This window comes from Myotis davidii, unplaced genomic scaffold, assembly GCF_000327345.1.
Source record: "Myotis davidii unplaced genomic scaffold, ASM32734v1 scaffold515, whole genome shotgun sequence".
Classification (NCBI taxonomy): domain Eukaryota; kingdom Metazoa; phylum Chordata; class Mammalia; order Chiroptera; family Vespertilionidae; genus Myotis; species Myotis davidii.
The window spans coordinates 304,521-322,982 of NW_006286242.1; the positions used below are offsets into that span (position 1 = coordinate 304,521).

At 40.0% G+C, this 18,462-nt stretch overlaps 1 long non-coding RNA gene across 1 annotated transcript in view; it reads left to right on the forward strand.

Moving 5' to 3' along the window:
• Nucleotides 1–18,462, forward strand: part of LOC107182102 — a 96,841-nt gene that overhangs the window by 68,038 nt on the left and 10,341 nt on the right. The window contains exon 3 of the long non-coding RNA XR_001512818.1: nucleotides 2,031–2,131. This is a non-coding gene — a long non-coding RNA (uncharacterized LOC107182102). The remainder of the gene's footprint in view (nucleotides 1–2,030; nucleotides 2,132–18,462) is intronic.

Below are 18,462 nucleotides of genomic sequence, written 5' to 3' on the forward strand. Positions count from 1 at the left end.
GGAGAAGGCAGCCCCAGTAAGAGTTAGGTCTCATACCTAGGGTCTATAAGAAGACCTTTGGACATCTGGTGGAGTGGGGACAAGACCTTTCCAATGCTCTGGACCTGGGGCCACTTGGCCCTGTAATAGTTAAGTAATATGTGAGTAAAACACTGGAAAAGGCCCTTCGCTGTGGGCACCTTCATGGGCATCTCCTGTCAAACCTGTCTTTTGAAGGTAAAAGTATGTCTTTCTTTGTCATGTCTTCCCTCCAGATGCAGTTGGTCTAGAATTAGTCACAAAGTGTGTCTGAGTTTTTGCATAGCGGGTAGTTCATCTTCTGAAAGTCAAGCATAAAGTTTATTGTTTACCCTGAAGAAATAACTTTAGAAAGGTGGAGAGAGGCCTGGAGAGATACAAGATCTTAAAGGTCTGACCTTGAGGGGAGCTCCTCTGCCTCTGCACCAGCCATATTGGTTTTTCTTTCCCAAAGCCCTGTTTTCCTTGGAGTTTTTTTCTGCTTTTTTACAGGTTTAACTAACTTTAATAAACTTCAACCTGCTGCTTAATTTGATCCTTTCCTGATTGTGGTCTTGCTCTTTTCTTTTTCCCAAGGTATCTTGAGTATATTAAAACTGATTTATTGTTTTGTTTTCTGCAAGTGTCTTTATTCTGTAGTTTTATTATATAGAGACAGGTTTTCCCATTGTCTTTGGGAAAACCAGATTCCTGGAACTAAAGTTTCAGGTACAGGCCTTTCAAACTTCTTCTGGGTCCTGGAGCTCTTGATCTCCACTAGATTTTCTTCTTTCGGACTGACAGATGTAGAGCCCCAAGGCGATTGTTCTGCACACTCAAGTTAGAGAAGCCTGGTCTCCAGGGTGATTAAGGGAGGGGCAAGGCCTGTGACCCACAGATGACCCACCAATGTGCCAGAGCCTAGGATGAGCTGGGAGCTTTCTCAGAAGAGGGTGTGGTGTGGATTCCTCCCTGCCCTTGCCACTTGGCTTCTTTTGGTTCCTCAGCATTTTCTCCTTTTGAATACTTTAATCTTTTCTTTCTTTTGTGGCCAATACAGAAAGAGGTTTTCCTTTTTCAAAGCAGGCAAATTCTTCTCCAGCTTCGTATCCTGAGGAGGAGTCCTAGAGGAAATAGAGGCTTAAATTGGTCTAGCCCAGTTTACAAGGCTGCAAAGCTTTTTAGTAATAAATAGATTTTTGGGGAAGGAGGGAAAATGATTTTATTTTTGTCACAAAAATTAACCTACTTAAACTCAATAGTTGGTCTATGTTTATCACAACCACCTATATGGTTTCTAGTCATGAGTTCATGGCTGTCTGAATGTCACCAAGCAGTGGTGACAATAATGTGGGGTGGGGCGGGGGGTTGCTTTGTGGGAACTTCACATGGGTCAGCTCCTCTTTTCTTCGTCAACACCACAGGCTGTTTTCCTTATAAGCTGCCTCAGCCTGGAGATGAACCTCATTCTTGCAATATAAGATAAGATAGGCTCTGACACCATGCCTCCCATATGCTGCTAAAAACTCAGAACTGATTCCACTTCTGGTCCTTTACAGTGTTGGTGTGTCACTGGCTGCTGTCCAGTTTAGGGTCATCTGTGCTTGAGCAAACTCTTTCCTAAGATGACTTTTTCAAAAGGCACTACAAGCAAGTTCTGAATAAATATGGGGAGGAGATAGGAAGAAGCGCCTCAGTAGCATAAAATCAAATATTTCCCAAAGCCAACCTTAACCTCTTAACCAGCTAACCAACTAATAAACCCAGGGGCTTTCTTCTGAGGTCCAGGATCTTAGCTATAGCCTTGCTTGTGTTCAAATTATTTTTATGAGGTTTAAAAAGATATGGTAACCACTGCCTATAATTTGTAGTTGCTGATGAAAATAAATAATTGAAAGGGAGAAAGCTCTTTAGAAGCAGAAATTTAATCACAGGAGTATATCCTGCTTTGTTCATACATGTGGTTGTCTTATATTATTTGCTATTTTCTTTTTCAGATTTCAAAGTGGAAATTTGTCTTTCTTTCTTTTCAGAGAGAGTTTGAGTACATAACCTTGAAGACTCAGAGAGCTGAGATAGGAAGATTTTGAAGTTGTCCTACATTTAAAGCCATGATTTAAATATTGGCATTGCGGTAAGTATTTAGGAAAGAAATAAAACAGTTTTGTGGTTAACACACCATTGATTTTTGCCGGCATTCTGAGAATAGTTAAAAATACATTATGAAGGGTGAATTTGTTTGAATCAGATTCAGCAAAATAGAGCTCTGAGAAAATTAAAGCCACTTCTGTGATTGGGATTTTCTTTTTGAACTGAGCTGTGGCTATGAGAGAACTTGCATGGACTCCATGGGTGTGTGTAGTCACCAGTGTTTACCAGAGTCCTATGGAACTCTTTTCTTAAGGATCATCTTGAGACCAGTGTTCCATTTGTTCATTAAACAAATGAGAGCAGATCCAGCCACTAAAAGGGAAGCAGAAGCTTCCTTCCATCAACTCTTCTATCTGAATTGCCTCTCTGGTGCAGTATTTCTCAAAGTGTGTTCCCTAGATTATTGGTGCAGTGAGGACAGGGGTAGGATGATAGGTCTGTGTTCAAATGAGTTTGGAAAACATGGGGTAAAGCTAAACAACCTTACTGAAGGATCGCAAAAACAAGTGGCCTTATGAAACTCCATGGGTGTGTGTAGTTGTCAGTGCTTACCAGAGTTCTGTGGAACTCTTTTCTCATGGGTCATCTTGAGACCAGTGTTCCATTTATTCATTAAACAAACTAGAGGCCCATTGCACAAAATTCGTGCACTAGTAGGGTCCGTAGTGGCTGCCAGCTGGGACCTCCTTCCCTTCCCCCAGCCACCTGCTGCCTCCCTCAATTCCTCCCCCGCACCACCCCCCCACCACCAGCCCTACCCCCTGGTTGAATTCCCAGAACTCCCGGTTGAGGGGACAATTTGCATACTATGCTTTTATTATATAGGATTATTGAACACCAGCCAGGTATGGTGTTAGATTCTAAAAATAGGACAATAAATAAGATTGGCAATGTTTGTGTATAGATAGTAAGGTAAGAAGTAAGTAAGGCCATAACCGGTTTGGCTCAGTGGATAGAGCGTCGGGCTGAGGACTGAGGGGTCCCGGGTTCGATTCCGTTCAAGGGCATGTACCTGGGTTGCAGGCACATCCCCAGTAGGGAGTGTGCAGGAGGCAGCTGATCGATGTCTCTCTCTCATCGATGTTTCTAACTAACTCTCTCCCTTACTCTCTGTAAATAATCAATAAAATATATTAAAAAAATAAGTATATGTCTATTAAAAAAAAGAAGTAAGTAAGAACAATCATTGATAGGCATGATAATATATTTAAGGGAATGGTCTGGGGAGCTAGGGAGCCTGGATTTTAATCCTGAGTCTGCCACTTATAAACTGCATGACCTTGAACAAGACTAATTTCCACACCCATAAATTGGTGATAATACCACCTACCTAGTAAGGTTGTTGTGAGGGTTAAAATGATAAATATGTATTGGCAATTACTAAACCTTATACAAGTGTTATCAAAATTTGTGCTTACAATAATAATGGCTGAATGTTCTGAAGATTATATGATAGACTGACTGGGTAAGAGATAATGGTGGATGGGAACTTTTGAATATAATGGTCTAGGACTGTCCAGATTTAGATACCTGTAAATATGAGAAATATGAGCTATGGCAATAGTATAGAAAGAGCATTTACAGGGAAAAGCAAGTACAAGGGTCTATGTTTTATGTAGAGAAAGCATTTGACAAAATCCAGTACCTCTTCATGATAAAAAAAGAAAAGAAACCCACTAAACAGCAGCAACGAATAGGAATGAAGGGGACATTTTTAACCTGAGAAAGGGTACCTGTGAAAAACCCATAGCTAGCATCATACTTCATTGTGAAGGACTGAAAGCTTTCCTCAGAAGATCAGGAACAAGACAGATGTCCAGTGTCATCACTACTATTCAGTATGGTACTACTGAGTTCTAGCCAGGATAATTAGGAACAAATATGGAATAAAAGATTTCTAGATTGGGAGACCAGTTTACTTTTCTATAAAACTATATTTGTAGATGACATGATCTTGTATATGGAAAATCCACTAAACTATTAGAACTGATAAACAAATAAAGATAGGTTGCAGGATACAAATTTTAATTGTTCTGCTGACCACTTATAATGAACCTCTGAAATGATTAAGAAAATAATTTCTTTTACAATAATATGAAAAATAATAAAGTGCTTAGAAATAAATGTAACTTAAAAAGTATAAAACATATTCTTAAAATTATAAAACATAATTGAAAGAAATTTAGAAAAATCTAAATAAATGAAAAAAAAACATTCCATGTTTATGGACTAAAAGGCAATATTGTTCAAATGGAAATATTTCCTAAATTGATCTATACATTCAATAGAATCTCTGTAAAAATCTCAGTTGGATTCTTTGCAGAAATTGAAAAAGCTCATTCTAAAATTTATATAGAAATTTAAGGGACCCACAATAACCCAGACAATCTTGAAACATAGCAAAATTGGAAGACTCACACTTCCCAATTTCAAAATTTAACACAAAGCCACAGTAATCAAGACAATGTGGTACTGGCATAAGGATAGGCATATAGATCTTTGGAATAGAGTTAATAGACCAGAAATAAAACTCTACATTTATGATAAGTGATTTAAAAAAAATGTTCCAAGAGAGTTCAATGGGAAAAGGATAGTCTATTCAACAAATGGTTCTGGGACAAGTGGATATCCACGTGGAAAAGAATGAATTAGACCTGTACCTCACACTGTATCCAAAATATATCAAAGGCCTAAATGTGAGAGCTAAAACCATAAAACTTCTGGAAAACAATATGGGTGCTAATCTTCATAACTTTTGCTTAGGCAATGATTTTTAGTTATAATACCAAAAGCACAAGTTACAATAAACATAGATAAGTTGGACTTCAACAAAATAAAAACTTTTGTGTATCAAAAGTTGTTATCAAGAGAGTGGAAAGACAATGCACAGAGTAAGGGAAAATATTTGCAAATCATATAATCTGATAAGAAACTTGTATCTAGAATATATAAATAACTCTTACAACTCAGCTGTATTCTTACAGTTTAAAAAGAGGCAAAGATTGCCTGGCCTGTGTTGCTCAGTGGTTGAGTGTTGACCTCTGAACCAGGAGGTCATGGTTTGATTCCAGGTCAGGACACATGCCCGGGTTGCAGGCTCGATCTCCACAGGATTCCCACTGTGGGGTGTGCAGGAGGCAGCCGATCAATGATTCTCTCTCATCATTGATGTTTCTCTCTCTCTCTCTCTCTCTCCCTTCCTCTCTGAAATGAATAAAAATACCTATAATAATAAAAGCGTTATATGCTAATTAGACCAGATGTCCTTCTGGACGAAGCTGGGGCTGCAAGGGAAGCCCAGGTCCCGAGTGCCGGAGGAAAGCAGGTACCGGCAGCTGGGAGAAGGAAGGCCTACTCTTGCATGAATTTCTTGCATCGGGCCTTTAGTATTTAAATAGAGAAATAAATTTAAAAAAATAGGCAAAGATCTGAATAGACATTTCGTCAAAGAAGATATGCAAATGACCAATAACTACATTAGAAGATTCTCAATAACTAGTCATCAGGGAAATACAAATCAGAATCACAATACTGTTTCATTCCATTATGAAAGAAAGACAGTAACAAGTGTTGGTGAGGATATGGAGAAACTGGAACTCATACACTAATAGTAGAAAGGCAAAGTCTTTCCAGAGAAGCTGCTTTGGAAAATGGTCTGGCAGTTCCTCAGACAGGAAAATATAGAGGTACTGTATGATGTGGCATATCCACTCCTAGATATATATCCAAGAGGAAGAAAACGTATGTCTATACGAAAATGCAGATGTTTGTAGCAGTATTATTTTAATTATCAAAGAATGCAAACAATCCAAATGACCATCAAATTGATGAATAGACTAAGAAAATGTTGTATGTCCATATGATAGGATATTATTTGGCTATAAAAAGAAATGGAGAATTGATGCATGCTACTACATTGACAAATGTTGAAAATAACACTAAATGAAAGAAGCCAGACACAAAAGACCACCTATTACATGATTTCATTTATATAAAATTTCCAGAACAGGCAAATTGGCCATAGAAATAGAAAGTAGATTAATGGTTGCCTAGAACTGAACTGGAGTGTGCCTAGGTGGAAATTGAGAGTGAGTGCCTAAAGGGTACATGATTTCTTTTGGGGTGACAAAAATGTCTAAAATCGCTTTGTTAATGATTATACAACTCTATGAATATATTAAAACCATTGAATTGTATACTTTAAATTGGCAAATTGTCTGGTGTATGAATTATGTATCAATAAAGCTGTTGTATACATAAAACAGGATATGCTTTGCAGGTGTAACTGCCAGCAGTTGGTGATAGATGAGATTTGGGAGCAAGGACTAGGGAGGAATTAAAAATGACCCCTAAGTCTTGTCCATGACAACTTCTGAAAAGGAGAGGAAAGACTGGGCGTTGTTCTTGTTTTTTGAGGGTTTTGGTTTTTCAATGGGGAGGGCCAGCTTTGAGAATCCAGAGTTTTATTGTGGTCATACTAAGTTTGAGTCCTTATTAAATATCCAATTAGAGATTTTAAGTAGACAGTTGAGCGTGTACCTGTAACTCATAGAAACAATTCCTGGATGGAGATAAAATTTAGATGACAGGTAAATCCATATGCAGGGATGAAAATGGGGAGAGAGAGAAAGAGAGAGGAAGAGGGAATGAGAATGAACAAAGCTAAGGATGAGGTGGCAAGAGGAGAACCACAAAGAAAACAGAAGGAGCACCAGCCAGGGAGAAAGGAAGAAAGTAGGAGAATGCTGTGTCACTGAACCCAGACTTGAGAAGGAGGGAGGTGTCCACAGAGCTGGTGTGACTAAGAGGACACACAGAAGTGTCCTTTGGAACTGCTAGGGTAGCTGTTGTTCATGACTTTGATAAGAGTAGTTCAGGAGTGGAGACTTCAGGTCAGAGTGGGTTGAAGGGGGAATATAAGTGCTCAAGTGCAGAGAGTTAGGCTGAAGTCCAACAGGTGAAAATTGCTCTAGAATCCTTTTCTGCTCTGTTGAAATACCCAAGAGTTGGCGGGGTTTGAAGGCCTTCTCTTCCTGGGAGCCAGCTCTTAGGGGTGGAGCCTGCATCTAGGGAGCAGCAGACCTGTATGTAGGTAGGGGTGGGGCAAGAGGGCAGTGCTGGGCTTGGTCCAGAGAGGAAGGTTATCCTTTTCTTTGTTTTCTAATGATTTTTATTTTCTTCTGTTATCATGATTGGGAAAAAGCTGAAAGCAGGATTTTATTAATGTGCTTTTTGAAGTTTAGGTCAAATTGTTTGAAAATTTTTATTTGAAATGAGAATAAAGGGAAAAGGCATCCCATGCTTTCAGGTGCAGTCTTTATAAAGTAGAGCCCTGGCTGTACATGCATCACTGCTTCATCCAGATTCTAGCAGGTCCTGAAGTAGGTGGCGGGGAAAGTGGTAACTTTTTAAAAAGGCAAACATACAAAAGTTTGAGCATGCACATTCCACAAACCCCAGAAGTCCACTCACCATGCCTCTTACATTGGCATTAGCACATTCTTTCCTATCCTTCTTTACTAATTTAGATTGTGTGGAAACAGCTTTTAAAGATACATATTCCTTCAAGAAACAACCCAATCTTTACTTTCTCTTGAGAAAATGGACTGCTACTTAGGCTACAAATCCCACTTGATGTTTTGGGCAAAAATCATGTTTGGAGCACCTGTCTGTTGACTGCTCATTTTGTATAAGTCCAAGCAACGTGTGTGTGTGTGTGTGTGTGTGTGTGTGTGTGTGTACATGAGTGTGTTCATGCACATGACTCAGTTTGGTGATTCATATTTTTAAAGTTATATCTTAGTGTTCTAGCTCAAATCTCTGCACTGATATGGCATATAAACAGCCTATCATAAAGCAGTATTTAAAAATCCACTGTTTTCTAACTGGCTTGGCACAAAATTAGAAAACATCATTGTTTTCAAGCCCTGGTTAAATAAATGTTCTTTATAAAGATTTTTCTTGTGTGTGTGGCTAAAAAAATTATATAGTGGTTGTTTGGTTATGTTTTGTTTTATATGGAGGGGACATATATTTGGGGATTTTGAGGGAATAATTTTTCAGTGTTACTTTCTTCCTCTGAAAGAAGCATCTTAATTTATTCTAGAGCACAGAACCATACGGTGTTAAATTTATTATAATGATAAGCCAATATTTGTAGTGTCCTGTTTGGTTAGAAGCTAGACTGTCATCCACAAGGAAATAGGAAATCACCAACTTAAAAAAACTCTCTGACTTTAGAATTCTGTGGTTTTTTTTCAGGCGTCCTTTGCCTTAGGTTTAGAGATTTTACTAATTTCTGGCGTCTTCCAATCACAGGAGAATGAGTGGTTATCTGGGAGGAATCTTTGACCCTCATTCACCCTGTTATTTTGCCTCCAGAGTCATGCCAAAGGGTGCTTTTCATACATTGATTTCATTTCACTTTTTAAAAGAAAATATTTTGTGGTTTAATATGATTTTAAAAGATTGAGAGAAATGGTTGTAGAGAGAATGGGTTTGGTCTGCTCTCCTCACAACTGACTGCTTTCTGAGTGAAACCTCTGCAGGCCCATCATAACCAGGACCAGGCCAGGCTGGTTTTAGTCTCCTGAGTATTTCAGAGACTTGGACTGCATTAGACAGGTGCTACTGACAACATTTAGATCATTTGTGGAGGAGGACGCATTGAGTTTTTTCTGCTCAGGGTGGATTGTGCAATTTGCTTTCTTTCTCAGAAAATGTCTTGTTTGTTTTGGGATGCAGCCAGGCCTCTCCTGTGGGTGGTGTGCTGTGTCACAGACCTCAGGTCCAGAGCCTGCACTTTGCTTTGTCTGTCAGATCAGATGAGTTGTAGGAAGCAGTCGGCTAGCGTTTGGGATAAACATGAAAGTGATATTTGTGAGCCTGTGCAGGCAGAGCCTTTGGGCAAATTGCTTTGAGACGTGGGAGTCTGGGTGACCTGAAGAAAAAAGAACAGCAAGGACAGGTAAGGGACTGCTGGTTTGAGGTGCACTTAGGAACATGGCTAACATTTCAGGGGCTGGTGGGGCCTCATGCTCTCTTTTTGGTATGTGTGTGGTGATGATTTGGAGATGTTGATAGTGTACTTAGTAGAGCATTCCAATTAAAAATGCCAATAATTTGACTTTTTAAGTTAAATGTATTTTTTACAACCCAGGTACATGCCCTTGACCGGAATCGAACCTGGGACCTTTCAGTCCGCAAGCCGACGCTCTATCCACTGAGCCAAACCGGTTTCGGCTAAAAAATATTTTCTATTGATTTCAGAGAGGGTGGGGGGAGAGATAGAAACATCAATAATGAGATAGAATCATTGATCAGCTGCTTCCTTCACGTCCCACACTGAAGATTGAGCCCACAATGCTCAACAACTGAGCCATGCGGGCCAGCCTGTAGTTATATTTTTTAAACTGCTGTCCTACTACCAAAAATCCTACTCTATGCAGCTCTCTAAATAGGGAAAACAAGTACATAAAACTCCTGAAGGAATCTCTTTCGTTGTGATCTTTTATTAAAACCCATGTAAGATTTAGACTGTATTTATAATAAAATTTCCCATTTAACAGGAAACGGAAACATGGAAGAATATAAGTACACCTTTAGACTTCTCTATTCTGTACCTGTTTTCTCTCTCTCTCTCTCTCTCTCTCTCTCTCTCTCTCTCTCTCTTTTTCACACACACACACACCCACACACACACACACACACACTTGTATTTGCATGAAAAATGAGTAACGGACATCTTGTCAGACAAACAGTACAATTTAGCTAAGGTTGAATATAAATTGGAACAAATCTTAACTTTTTATTTCACTTTCATTTGGATACTTTTACTAATTCTCTTTGCTGGGTTTAGGCTTTTCAAACATTCTTTGGCTCTGGGAGAGGGAGTTGTATAACCATAAAACTTGAGAATCCTGGCCCTAGAATAAATGTTCCTTTAAAAACCCCAAGGACAGAAAATTGAACACAGCTGTGGAAAAGAAAAAGTTAGGGGGAAAGGCAAGTGATGGTTCAGGGCTGTGGGCACCCTGACCAACTTCCCAAGTGCACTGGAGCTGTGGTTTCTTGATGGGGAGTTTCGGTGGTCCTTTTGAAAGTTGCAGAAAAGGCCAGAACTGGATGTTTCTGTGATGTGGTTAAGAGAACATTCTGACTGGATTTGTTTTTCATTGTCTCGCTGTCCTGTGCATATTCTGTTGTTTTCCCCTGGAGAAAATTGGGGTTTCTGGACATTTTCTCTGATGTTATGATTACACAGTTGTAAGTAAGCTTCAAAACTGAAGCCATTTGTACCAGTCTGAAGATAGAAGAGGCAACATTTTTAGCCCCCAAGTCCCCCTCCTCTGCCCCCTCAGTCACAGAATTTCCCTCAGAATAAACAGCTTTAAAGTGTGGCCCTGAGAACGTGTCATTGTTGTTCCTTGCTTCCGCTCCGCTGGGACACAAACTTCTCTGGTGTTGGTGTGGTGGGTGCTGCTGTGGACCCTAACCTCAGTGCAACCTTGGATTCATCATTCTTCTCTGTGTCAGACCATGTAATGATGATTCATGCTTCTTCCTCTACAAGATTAGATTACTGTAATTTTCATATCCTGGACTGTGCACTAGGGATTTGAATTAATACTTGTTGGTATAGAGAGCAGAGTTGTGTTTCTGGAAAGAAAGGACTGGACTTGCCCACTGAGCCAACACCAGAACACATTTCGGGCTGGCCTGTTGTGACTCTGTCTTCAGGTCTACCACATTAGTTAGCTTACCTGAGAGGCTGCAGGCAGGGCTCTGCGTGCACTTGGTCCGGGTGCCGTAGACTGGCATACGTGATGCCATGCCTAGGTCAGAATGCATGAGAGACTTGCAAGGCAGTCCTGCATTGAAATCACGCACTGCTTAATGAGGAAAATCTTCCCCAAAGAGATACTTGTGGAATGGTCTCCCTGAAGCCAGCAGGGACTGTGATGATAGATTGCAGGGTGGGGCAAGCAATGAGAGGGCAATTAGCCTTTGAAAAACCTCTATGTTTTGTCACTCTCCCTGTAAATATGTATTATTCATTCTACTTCTTCAACAAATGTTAATTGAGCACTTCTTATGTCCTGGGCACTATTCTGGACACTGGAGTTTAACAGACATCTACCAATAAAAGAGAAGGGAAAAAAAGCTGTCCTCATGGAACTCAGATTGGGGGGCAGTGGCACTGTGATAGGAATGTGAGCTGAAGAAAGCCACAGAAAGAGTTAGGAGTAGCAGGAAAAACTCAGTAGGTATAGTCACTTGAGGGTATATTTGCTTATTTATCTCCTGTCTTTCCTCTGACATAATGTACACTGCCCCAATAATTTTATATTTTTCATAGATAGCCCTGAAGGGAATTCTTCATCCATGCTAATAAATAGCCCACTCTGGTATAGCGAGCCCATGGGATAACTTAAGGGTCTTTGAATGGATTGTCTGCTATAGACTGGGTCTGTGTTAGAGGGAAGCTGAGGTGGGATCAAGATTTTTATTTTTGTTCACTATTCTACTCTCTAATTCTCACTTCAGAAATGCCTTGTGTTAACATACTTTCTCCTTGTATCCCCTTCTTGTCTTTATTTCCTGCCCCCTTCTTATCTTTATTCCCTCCTTTTTTCTCTCTTAGTTCTCTCTACTTTGGTGAATATGAGACGGCAGCACTTTGCCCCAGAATTACAGAATCTCAGTTTTTCAGAACTGTGTTGGACTATAGGAGTCTTAATCTAGATACGTGATTTTTAGTCTCTAGACTGAAACCAAGTTATTACCTGATGCAGTAAAATGAGAAATATAAGAAAATGAAGTAAATGTTTCATAAAGCTAAACTTCATTAGTTGATTTATCTTCTCATTATTTTCTTTTCTTAAGCTTGTTAGTTCTTAGTATCTTCCACCAACCACAGAAATTACACATTCTCCTGAACTCAGCCCCCATCACTCGCTCTGCTGCACTCACAGTTGACTTCACCCCCTACCTCGTTCTCCCACACTTTGGTCTTCAGACAGTGCTTCTCAATGTTGTAGCCCCTGCTCCAAAACAAGAGTCACTGCCTAAACTTTAAGGTAGGAAGTCACCATTTGTGCTGCTAGGAAGCTGTGTTTTAGGATCTCCAATTGGAGCCACAAGTACATTTTAAGCTGTAACATATAGTGGTTCAGTTTTATGGAATTATTGGTAGTGTGGTTCCACTTTATTACAGGTTTATCAGGCTTTTGTGGGTTGGCCCAAATGTGCAGCCATCCCTTATAACTGTTTCTGGAGGAAAATGAGAATAAACTTCACAATAGGAACCATACTGAGCTGGAGAGTGAAGGTACAGTGCCACCAACCAAGGGCCCATGAAGTTTCTGGTTTGTGGGGGCTGGGGAAACACGGTTGCAGAGGAAGCTGCCCAGGTCCTCCTTGTTTCCAGTGTATCTCTGAGGTCTGGATATTCCTCCTGTTACTCCTTTGTAACATGGGCCAAATGTTTGCCTTTTCATGCAGTCCTTATAAAGAAACATAGGTTCTTTTTCTTTTTCATTCAGGAGTAAGAATCGTTCATTCCCTCTTGGTGTTTGGGTCAGCAAAGGAAACCACTGTGGTGCAAAGCTTTGTGTCAACAACAACATAGAAAAGAAAGAGCCTTTAGAGCAGCGGTTCTGAACCTGTGGGTCGCGACCCCTTTAGGGTTCGAACTACCCTTTCACAGGGGTCGCCTAAGGCCATCGGAAAACACACATATAATTACATATTGTTTTTGTGATTAATCACTATGCTTTAATTATGCTCAATTTGTAAAAATGAAATTGGGGGTCACCACAACATGAAGAACTGTATTAAAGGGTCGCGGCATTAGGAAGGTTGAGAACCACTGCTCTAGAGTGTTCGGTGGAGTAGGAGATCCCCACGCTACCAGCAGTACTGCTTTAAACTCATGTTTCCACTTAAGAACCTTTATGGCTCTGCTATGAGACGAATTGACAGAAATCCCATATTTTTAGATATATAGTAGCCTAAATGGATCATGTCATTCTTTGTACATCTCCAATTACTCTCAAGACTCTGAGCCTGGTGTCCAGGAATGTGATGTTGGTCCAGCTGTGCGAAAGGCTGCATCCCTGGAGCCAGGACTCATAAACATGGTCCAGGCTCCCCCTTGGCAAACTCACATTTCATTTTGACTGTGAGGCCAGCAGTTCTGTTCATGCTGAGAGTTGCTACACGCCCATGCTCTTCAGGCAGCAGCCTGGGAGAAAAGAGTTGGCTTGCTCATCTGTTGTTCAAGCCAGTGACCTACACATGACCTTGGAGCTTGAAAGATTGTCATCTGAAGCTAGTGAAGTTCTTCATAAGCTTTGAGAGAAAGAGAGAGACAGACTCATTGCTTGGTTGATTTAGATTATCTGGGAGAAGGAGATTTGTTGGTCGAAAAATATCGTTAACTAAAAATAATATTACCCCTTTTTCCTTTTTTTTTAAAAAAATCTACCCCAAAATAAAATTATTTGTCCATGGTACAGAGGTCACAGTCCTAGACTCACAGTGGTGTGTCAATGTAAATGTTAGGAGACTAAGGCACATCCCTGTCTTTACTTATAGATGTCACAATTCTAAGTTTATGGAAAAAAACACACACACCTGAAATGATTCCAAGTCTGGTCCTGTCATAGCAGAAATTAGGGCATAATTTGTACAGATCCTGGTTGCCAAGTCTTTTCATCCCCTGGAAATGAGAAGCTTAAAAAAATACTTCTAATGATTGCTCAAGTCCACTGCCATTTAGAAAGCGGAACTTTTCAGAAGGCAGATCAGTTAGAGCTTTGTTGTCTTGCTCTCCCTGCACTGATAGTTCTGGCCAAAGTTCTGACATCATCCTTCCTCAGAAATAGGTGCTTTACAGACAGAAAGATGGAAAGTGAGGCTGTTGTCCAAAAGCACTCGAGCTGGCTTTATCTATTTTATTTTCTGCCTGTAAACTGAGGAACCAACTTGTCACTCTCGAACTTCGGAGGGATATTAAGTATTGATTAGTCAAACCTGGGGAAAAAAAGAATTTTGTGGCTGAATTAAAATGAGACAAAAAGGACTAACTGTAAGCTATTTTGATTCTAGTTTTCAGTCTTTATAAATAAACATGTGTGATCTTTATTGAGTGGCAGACATTGCAAGGTTATGTGGATACGGAGATAGAGTCCCTAGCTTCTGGATGCCAACAAAATAGAGGTTGGAAATCAGAGACCATATCAGGGAAGGGCTTATAAGAGAAATAATGTTAACTGAGTCTAAAGAATATTTAGGGGATTTCTAAGTGAGAAGGAAAGAGTACAGCTTGGACACAGCAAACATGGTCACTGTGGTTTCTCATGGTCACCTGTGGCGGGGAGGAGTGGAGGAATATGTGGCTAACAGGCAGAAAGTGGCTAGATCACAGAAACAGGGACTTGGGAATCTCCACTAGCTAGGTATTCTAGGTGCTCTGTTTTCCACCTTCCACATGTGCTGGATGCTATCCAAGAGTCACACACCTCCTGGGTGTGTTCACATGTAATAAAACATGGCATTAAAGTACTCTGTAATGTCTCAGCTATTAGTAATACGTCTGTAAAGTAAGTCACCACAGATCTTGGTCTGTATGAGATAATCTCTGGGTTAAGTGTCATTTCCCAAGTATTTATATGTAACTTGATTCTTTTTTCTCCTACTGATGAATATCTAAATGCAAGAGGGTGAAAGTGACTCTTTTACTAGTACAGGACATTCTTACGTTTATTCTCCAAGAACATTTAATTCAAAAAGTTTGTCCAGCAGCTTCATCACTGAGAAGTCACTAGCTGCCCACAGCTGCCACGCCTTCTCGGGGAACCACTGCTGGAGCTAGTGCCGGGGTTTGGGTTAGGAGTGATGCACCATGTTGGGCTAGGTAGAAGGCATTCTGCAAGCAGTGGAGAGGATGTGTTTGGGAGGATGTGGGAGGGGCAGTTGGAAGCTCTTGCAAGAGTCCTGACAAGAGGCAATGAGAGCGTGATGAGAAAATGGAAGTAGCGAGGAAGGCTGAGCTTTAGGCAGCAAGACTTGGTGATGGCTGGGATGGGAGTGATGAGCCCAAGTGAAGCTGTAGTCAGGTAAACAGAGGCACATGTCATGATGGGAGAGGGCGAGTGTAGCATTATATGTCTTGAGGCCCGTGTTCCTATGAGATACCTGGTATTCTGAAACCCTGGGAATGACCACCACCCTGAATTCTGTCTCAGGTGTGGCTGAACTCACTCTGGGAGAGGTAGAGTGGGAAGAGTGCCTGCCAAGGTCAGAGTCCTGGGAAATAGACATTTGCGGGAGAGAAAAGGAAGAAAGGACCAGGAACCAACTGAAGGTTGGGAAGGGGCCTGCAAGGCATGGGGAGAGGCAAAGAAATGTTTCAAAAGAGCATGTTCCATGAAGCTGGAAGTGGTCAGAAAGGATCAGTTGCCTTGGAGAGGCCAAGTCCACTGAGGGAGCCTGTGAGCCTGTTGTTGGGGGCAGCAGTTTCTGGGTGTGAGGGAGCTAGAATCAAATTGGAAAACTGATAGCAGTTTCTGGGTGTGAGGGAGCTAGAGGGGACTTGGGGAGGGGAGACTGGTTGTAGAAGATTAGTGCTGATAAAAGGCTGTGGTATGTTTACACAATGGAATACTACTTGGCCGTAAAAGAGAGGGAAATCTTACCTTTGAGACAACATGAATGGACCTGGAGAGTATTATGCTAAGTGAAATATGCCAGACAGAGGAAGACAAGTACCATATGGTTTCACTTATATGTGGAATCTAATGAATAAAATAAAGTAATAAGCAAAATAAAAACAGACTCAGATAAGAGAACAGACTGACCGCTGTCAGAAGGTAGGGATATTGGAAGCTGGGTGAAAAAGGTGAAAAGATTAAGCAAAAAGTAAAAGAACTCATAGACACAGACAACAGTGTGGTGATTACCAGAGGGAAAGGGAGTGGGAGGAGGTAGAAGGAAGTAGAGGGAGAGGGGGGAATGGTGATGGAAGGAGACTTAACTTGTGGTGGTGATCACACAATACAATGTACAGATGATGTATTTTAGAATTGTACACCTGAAACCTATATAATTTTATTAACCAATGTCACCCCAATGAATTCAACTTAAAGAAAAAAGAGACACAAGGCTGGCGAGGGCTTAGCCGAGGGGTGGGCTGAAGGGACTTAAAGGGCAGATGAGAGAAGCTGGAGTGTGTTCTTGAGCTGTTGTCTTGTCCTCCAGTGAAATAGAAGCTTCCTCTCTTCAATGCATTCCAGGGCAGCCCCAGGACTAATCTAACAGGGATAGTTCTAACAGGAATGTTGAGTGTGAGTAGGTTTGGCCTCAGCAGGGACAGTTCAGGATTTGGATCTGGTTTTATGGAATCTGAGAGCATAAGGGCACTGAAGCATTCTCAGTAGGCTCATTCTACCACGTAGAAGGCCCAACTTTTATCTCATCTTTTTATTTTCAAGAATAAAGCCTGCAAGTCTTTAGAACTCTGGAGTTCAAAGACTGGTTTTCTGTAATATTTATAGTAGCATTATATTTGAGATAGCCCAGCCACCTTCCTTTCTTAAAGAGTTGCTTTCTTGTTATTTCTCAAATATGTCAGATTTTGAAAATTAATTATCTTGGGGAATGGATTGAACTTCTGAAAATTATTTGAAGGAATCCTGCTCTATGTTAGAGACACCCTGGGTATTAGAGATCCTTTTTAAGTGCCCATACTACCTGCCAAATAAATATTTTTAATTGGACACAATGCTTTCATTTCTTATTCAGTATAAAATACTTTACTTTGGATCAATGACTTTTTTGTAGAAACATTTCAAATTTGGATTTCTTAAGATGGCACTGATGACAGGAACATCTAATTAGATTTATGTAAAGTACAATTACAGTAAGTAGCCCATTTACAAATGGGTTCCATTTGGAAGTGTCTTTGAAGTAGATTTTTATTTAATGTTTAAACTTTTAATTTTAAGATAATTATAGACTCAAATGCACTTTAAGAAATAATACAAAGAGATCCTGTGTACATTTTACCCATTTCCCCCGATGGTAACATCTTGGGAAACTATAAAATAATACCATTACCAAGATATAGGCATTGATCCAGTCAGTGGAAGAGTTTCAGAACAAAGATCCTTCATGGTGCCCTGTGATAGCCACTTTTCCCCCAGCTCTAACCTCTGATTACCACTAATATTCTTTTCATTTCTGCAATATCATCATTTGGGGAATGATATATTAATGGAATCACATAGCATCTAAAATTTTTGGGATTGGCTTTCTTTTGCCCAGAATAATTCTCTGGATATTCATTCAGGTTGGTTGTGTGTATTAAAGTTCGTTTCATAGTATTGTTAAGTAGTTAGTATTCCATGGGATGGAGGCACCACTGTTTAACCATGTATCTATTGATGGACATCTGGGCTGTTTCCAGGTTTGGGCTATTATGAATAAAACTACTAGAAACAATTTTAATCAGGTTTTTGTATGAAAACAAGTTTTCATTTCTCTGGAAAAATATCCATGAGTGCAGTTGCTGGGTCATATGGTAGTTTGGTTTGGCATGTTTCGTTTTTCTAAGAAATTGCCAAACTGTTTCTAAGAGTAGCTATGTCATTTTACAGTCCCACCAGAAAAGTGTGATGATCCAGTTTCTCCTTACCAGAATTTGGTGGTGTCACTATTTTTATTTTTGCCATTCTGATATGTATATAAGGCTAGCTCATTGTGGTTTTAATTTTCATTTCTCTAATGGCTAATGATTTTTCTGTGTGTGTGCTTATTTGCTAACTGTGTATCTTCTTTAGTGAATTGTTTCTCACATCTTTTGTCTATTTTCTAATTGAACTGTTTGTGTTTTGGTTGTTGAGTTTTGAGAGTTCTTCATATATTCTAGATATTTGTCATTTTTCAGATATGTAACCTGCAAATATTTTCTCCCACTCTGTAGCATTTCTTTTTATTCTCTTAACGGGGTCTTTTGCAAAGCAGAAGTTTTACATTTTCTTGTATATCTTCTAAAAGTTTTATAGTTTTATATTTACAGTTAATTTCATGATCCATTCCAGTTGATTTTTGTAAAAGGTGTGAGGATTAGGTAAAGGTTATATGTGTTTTCTGGTTTATTTTTCCCCCCCAATGGATATGTTGAAAAGGCACCTTTTGTCAAAAGTCAGTTTAGGTATACTAGTATTTTTAAAATTATTTTTTCTTGATTAAGTTATTACATATGTGTCCTTATCCCCACATTATCCCCTCCCCCCTCCCCCCACTCATGCC